General features: G+C 47.5%; 1 protein-coding gene across 1 annotated transcript in view; it reads right to left on the bottom strand.

Moving 5' to 3' along the window:
- The window catches only part of Tmem150a (transmembrane protein 150A), a 4,473-nt gene extending 3,654 nt beyond the window's left edge, over positions 1-819 (bottom strand). The window contains exon 1 of the mRNA XM_031382170.1: positions 505-819. The gene's annotated coding sequence lies outside the window, so the exon portion shown is untranslated. The remainder of the gene's footprint in view (positions 1-504) is intronic.
- Positions 820-6,269: the final 5,450 nt, after the last annotated feature.

Genomic DNA, 6,269 nt, shown 5'->3' with positions numbered 1-6,269 from the left:
GAGGGTGGGCAACACTTCATCCAGAGCTCTCCTTGGGCGTTTGATTGTCCAGACTTTGGGATGAACCCCGGCAGGAACGTGGCACCCTCTGGCTATCCATCTGGGGCCTCCGCGGTCTACCCAAATGCCACGGGCGCGCTGAGAGACTCGGGCAGGGCTGTAACATCTGGAAAGAGAGCCACGCTCCCCGGCCTGAGGGACGCCGGCTTGGTGAAGGCTGGAGCTAGGACAATCAAGGGGATCATGCCAAGGAAAGCCTGGGAAGGTGCGCGGAGCCGAGAGAGCGGCTGCGAGTCGTTGCGGTGCGGGCAAACCACCTGACCACCGCGCCCCGGCAAAGGGGCGGGTTCTCGAGGGAAGCTTGACCCGGTCCTGTTCGCGTGGGCACGGGGACCCCAGCTTGGGTAGGAGTGTGCAGCCAACGACAACACCCCCTCCCTCCAGAGCCTGGCTTCCCAAGGCGATCCCTTGGAGGCCGCGGGAGAAAAGGAGTCCACTACGCACCTCCCCGGAGCTCCCCGCCGCCGCCGCCGCCGATCCCTGCTCGGCCCCCTCGTGGCCGCGTCTCCAGCTGCGGCCCTCGGAGCAGCCCTGAAAGGTTTAAAGGGCCGAACGGCCCCGCCCCTGGCGGCCCCAGGCCCGCCGCGCCGCCCGCCGGGACGTGGAGTCCGCGCAGCCCCGGCCCCTATGCCGGAGCCCCGCCCGAGACTACAACTCCCGAGCCCCCGCGGCAGTGTCACGGGGGAAGCGTGGGCGGTGCCCCAAGTCCAGGGGACCTGGGCGCCCGGACACCTCTGACACCGAAATCTAGAGGGCAGTTGTCATTCCTGCGGTGGGAGTGCGGGCGGGCTAGACCCGCAGCTCCGCCTGTGCATGTCGCCTGTGGCTGTCATCGTGCACGTGGCTGGAAGAAGCCTTCCTCCACTGCCTCAGCGGACTGTATGACTTTGGGGGAAGCTCCTTCAACTCCCCCAGTGTGGCGCCCCAAGCCTGCCACTGTCTCGACAGGCATGAGGCAGGTGGGTGAGAAACCAAGCACCAAGCCAAAGCAGGTTGGGTTCTGCCCACCCCACCCTGTACCCTCCGGCCCGCCCTTTTTAGCAAACTCTGGAAAAGGGTTGCTTTCATTTTTATTTTGGGTACACAGGAGAACTGGCCGTAAGTCACGGTGCCCAAGATGTTTGCCGATTCAACAACACTTACTTAAAATAAGGTCCTAAAGGATATCCATTCTGAATACAAGCAGGTGCCTGTGTAAGGCGGGTAAAGATTAAAGTATCCAAGTGTTCATTAGCAAAGGGGAAGGTGAGGGACTCAGAGAAAACAGGACTATGTAGGAATAAGTTATTTATTAGTCTCTCCTCAATTGATGGAACGAGTGTGCTCCCTGAATATTCTTCTCTTGATGGGAAGGGCATGGTTACTTCTGCTTACATAGGACAAGTGTTCCTGGCTCTCCCTATAAGGAGTGGGGCCCCCATGAGACAGCGAATCATTATCCCAAGGGGGCATGATCCCAGGCTAGTAGGAGTGGAAAATAGCCACCCTAGTGAAGCCAAGGCTAGCTGCACAAAATCCCATCTGAAACAAAATAGATGGAGGCCAGCCTGGTCTACAGAGTGCGTTCCAGAACAGGCAGAGCTAGCTATACAGAGAAACCCTGTCTCGAAAAAACCAAAACCAACTAAACAAAATAAGAGCCAAACAAGCTGTGAACTGGGGCTTCAAGAGGAGAACCTTTTGGGGATCCAAATGGATGACAGGAATGGTACGGGAAACCACTGAATGGCATTTTCCCTCTTAACCATCACAACTTAGTGAAAATTGGGCCAAGGAATATGACTGTACAATGGTCACTGGACAAGACTAGCTAGCTGAATTGACAGGGGTGGAGGTGGGTATAAAATCCAGGCCAGCTTCTGACCCTAGGGACAAAGGTGAATCTCTCAGTAACACAGAATATCTTCCTGTCCCACTACATTCCAACTAACCAGGTACCTTTTTTTCTTTTAAGTGAGGCTTGAACCATCACTGAAAGTTATCTTGGGGGCAGGGGATAGTGTCCTATTATGCAATTCAGATTAACCTCAGACTAAGGATCTTTCTGACTTTAGCCTCCCGAGTGCTAGGATTACAGGCAGGTAGCAACACACCTGGTTAGCTTGTTTTCTTCCCCTCAAGATAGAGACTATATAGTCCTTCGGTTGGAACTCCCTGAACTTGGCTGGACCTTTTGTGTGTGTCTGTTAGTGTGTGCTGGAAATTGAACCTGAGTCCTATGGAAGAGTACCAGTGGTTTTTAACAGCTGAGCCATTTCTCTAGGTACATATGAGACAAAGTCTCACTCCGTAGCTCAGGTTGGCTCCCCAGTGCTGGGATTAAAGGTGTGCTCGCCAAGCTCAGCTTAGTCTTTAACTTTTGACTATCATCCTGTCTCTGCCAGTACAGGCCTACAGAGGTATACCATTTAGTTTAGCTTTGTAGTTCCTAACATTATTGGTTGTACCTTACTGAGCTGGGCTTGTGTCTCTATCTCATCATCAGGGGAAGGTCTTGGAAGATTGCTTAAGAACTCTGACTCTTCTGACATGTTGTTAGGTGACTAGAATCCCAGGGCTGTGTTGCTGCAGGCACTTTTAGGTTTAATAAGCCAACTTGAATAGTCCCTAAAACAAATACTCTTAAGATACAGGTCCTAATGAAGCCCAGGCTGTTTAAGAACACCTGAAGGAGGAAGCTGCCTAAGAGGACAAAAGTAGGACCAGATGTCTTTCAAAGTTTCAACTCTGTTACATGAGTCTAGCTGTTACACTCCAACCAGAACAGCTCTTAAAATAGTCGGCACAGCAAGAGGAGAGATTTCCAGTGCTGACTGGGTAGCAGAGTGACTTTAGGGCAGGCACTTAACCTCCCTTCCCCACAAGTACACAAGTGATTTCACAACTTTTGGCAAAAACAGTGCTGTAAAAATAGTTTATTGGTTTAAAAAGTACCTTCCATGATTTTCAAACAATTTGCATAATTCATTTTATTTATACAGAAACACTGGAAATGAGAAAAAGAATGCATGGCTTTTTCTACATTTAGCACCATGACAGAGCCAGGACACTGATGCTTGCTGTGTAGCTTAGGCTACTCAAATGTACAGTGAGCCTTCTGTCTAGTCTCTTGAGCTGTTCACCTCCATTCTCAACCTCTTGTTCTGTTTGCTCTGGGGAGGAACCCGTAACTAGGAAGGTTTTCACTTCTAGCAACACTCTAACACCAAGGAAATTTGGGCTGGATACCAACAGCTCCTCAGGAACAGGGCAGGAATTCAAAAAAGTTAAGGTTTCAAATAAGTGTTAACATTCCATATGAGGATTTCCCCAAAAGGCTCAGAGGTAGAAAAGTCATCTGTCCTGTATACATAGATCTCATTTAAATTTGATTTATCTGCGAAGCACCACCCTGACAGAGGTCTTGTCAAACATATAGCAGGTTAGTACTCACCACCCAAAGAGCTTCCACCTCTCTCGGCTGCTCTCTAGTTGGCAGTGCACCCCAGATGACCAGAGAGATGGAATGTTCTTTCACATTTATTCTAGATCCACCCCTGCTGCCAGTATACTTTAGACTGCAGCCAGTATACTTTACTCTCATCATATACACTTTTATCTTTTCCCTTCTTGCTCCACACTCCTCTTCAAAGTCTTTTATGCTTGCCAGTGGGCTACAACCCTAGCTTTATCATTTATTCTTACACAGTCCAATCCCTCTTGCAAAACCAATTCTCTCTCATGAATAATATACACCCAGTCCAGGAATCACTAAACTGTAAAATACAGGTTTAATTCTAGTTAAGAACTGAGAGAAAAAAAAAATCCCATAGAGAATGGGAATGAGGCTTTTTGTTTGATACAAGGTCTATGTAGCTTACGCTGGCCTCAAACTCAAGAGACCTTCCTGCCTCTGCCTCCCAAGTGCTGGGATTAATGGTATGTGCCACCATGCCTGGGCATAGGGCAATCCTTTTATCTCAGCCTTTCAAATGCTGGGATTACCAGTATGTACCATCATACCTGGCCCAGCCTCCCTTGCCCCCATACCCCTCCCCACCAAAAAAAAAAAAAAAGACAGATAAGAACTTATCTACTCAAATGAATGTTGATTCTGAAGCAGTTTGCTGTTAAATCCTGCCTACTGTGCTGTAATACTGGGCAGTTCTGAGAACTCACTATGGTCTGTGAGTTTTGAAATAGGTAAGAGACATCTATCTGGAAGCAGGTCTGCCAAATAAACTGGACAGTATTATTACAGGCCCTAGAAGAGGCCAGCAGAGCAATGAAGCTAAGCCATAAGGCTGAGGGCAGCCCTGAGAGGCATTTTAGGGATGCCTAGAAATATCAGCTCTAACAGGCTGGCTCAGAATGACCACTCATCATTTAGGCACAGGTTTGGGGCTTTAGGTAGTCATACAGGACAAATTAGCCAAGAATCAAGAGTGCTTTCTTAGCTAGAAAATCATTTATACACACTGATAAACAAAGTGCTTCTGGAAAAAACTTAGAGAAGTTTCCATCGGTCTCCTATCTAAGGTCTTTGTGAGGATCATATAAACACATAAAAGGCCGCTACAGAACACTGTGTTCATCTACTTCTTCATCAAGAAGTGGGAATAATGGCAAATTTGTATGTGATGAGTCCTCAGATTCTTCAGGTGTTTTTACATTAGTAACAGAATCAGGATATAGGAAACACAGCTCTAAGAACATAGACCTCAAAGAAATTCCAATGTTCTTTGTCCAGCCAGAGTTCCAGTGAATCCCGTGTTTCAAGTCAGAATATGGATTGATTAGCTAGAGACTAAAATGACCTACAGGATGAAGAGCATGGAGTTTGGCAGACCTTCCTTCACCCAGAGGCTCTGGATGGTATCAAACCATAAAAGTCCACAGGCACATACAGCACTAGTGCACAAGTACAGGGTGAAGGCTTTTCCCTTTGACAGCATCCTGGGATTAGGACTGACAAGCTTAAGGCACTGAACCCTGAGACCAGCTCTCCCGGTTTAGAGCATTCAGGTCCCCAGCCACCTCCAGAACCTGGCCCTTCTAACTTACCACTTAATTCAATGCCCCAGAGTTCTGGCATGACCAAGCTGTGATTCACTGTTTTAATGGCATAAAGTAGATGCCTGGCTACATTACATGTTTTCAAGTAGAGTGGGATAAAACACAGTAGGAACCCCAAGTGTCCCTGAAGAGAAAAACTACTGAACTCTGCAGTAGGAGGTTTGGTTGTGGGCAGTCTCAGGGCTTGTAGGCTGTTTTATGACTCACGTTTCAAGTTGCTGAAGTTAGGTTCCTATGTCAGGAAATCTTAAGTGCACCCGAATTTCTGTGCACAGGATGTCTTGTGGACTTCAGACCTTAGCCTAAGCTTGTGTTGGAAAACATGTCCCCTGTTGGAAAAATGCTATGTCTGGGGATCTTTACCCAAAGGACCCAAGTTACATTTATTTAGTTTTTCCTTGAGACAGCTTAGGTTGGTCTTTAACTTGCAGCAGTCCTCATACTTTGGCCTCTTTCATGCTGGAGTTAAAGTGTGTATCATTATGCTCAGACAAATTCTTGGGAGGTATAAAAGAAAGCATGGGGCAGAGAAAGGGTCATTTCACTTCCTCTATGATGTACTTCACAACTCTCTCTTTTTTTGCAACTAGAGCCCTCCCACCCCAGGACAATTCTAGCTATTGTCAACTATCCCAACTTCACTAATTCAAGCTTGCTAAACCACAATTGGAGAGTTACTTTTAAGACTGCTTTGATAAGTCCCCTTTAGTCTGAGTAGAAGGTAGTTAGTTGCTTTACAGCTAGGAGGTGAATTTGGTAGGCCTAGTTAAGGCAGGTTTTTCATTTTTTTAACTTTTTTTTTTTTTTTTGAGATAGGCTCTCTCTATTGCTGTCTGTCCTGGAACTAGATGTGTTGATATGACCAGGCTGGCCTTGAACTCACAGAGATCTACCTGTACTGGGATTAAAGGCATGTGCCACCATGCTTAGCAGGACAGGTTTTTCAACTAAGGACTGCAGCTTAGCTCAGCATCTTCTTCCTAGGTCTCCTATATAGTCTCCCATGTAGGCAGTGCAAAGCAGCGAGGCATATGAGTAGCTTGTGAAAGCCACAGTAGGGGAAGGAGTTGTGTTTCCAAATAGGCCTCAAAACCAAAGCTCTCCTGTTTATTGGCATCAGAATTACTTGGAGAACTTATTAGGAAGGCAGGCTC

This window comes from Mastomys coucha, unplaced genomic scaffold, assembly GCF_008632895.1.
Source record: "Mastomys coucha isolate ucsf_1 unplaced genomic scaffold, UCSF_Mcou_1 pScaffold20, whole genome shotgun sequence".
NCBI classification, from domain to species: Eukaryota; Metazoa; Chordata; class Mammalia; order Rodentia; family Muridae; genus Mastomys; species Mastomys coucha.
The sequence above is the reverse complement of the archived record's forward strand: the minus strand, read 5'-3'. Positions and strand labels throughout refer to the sequence as shown.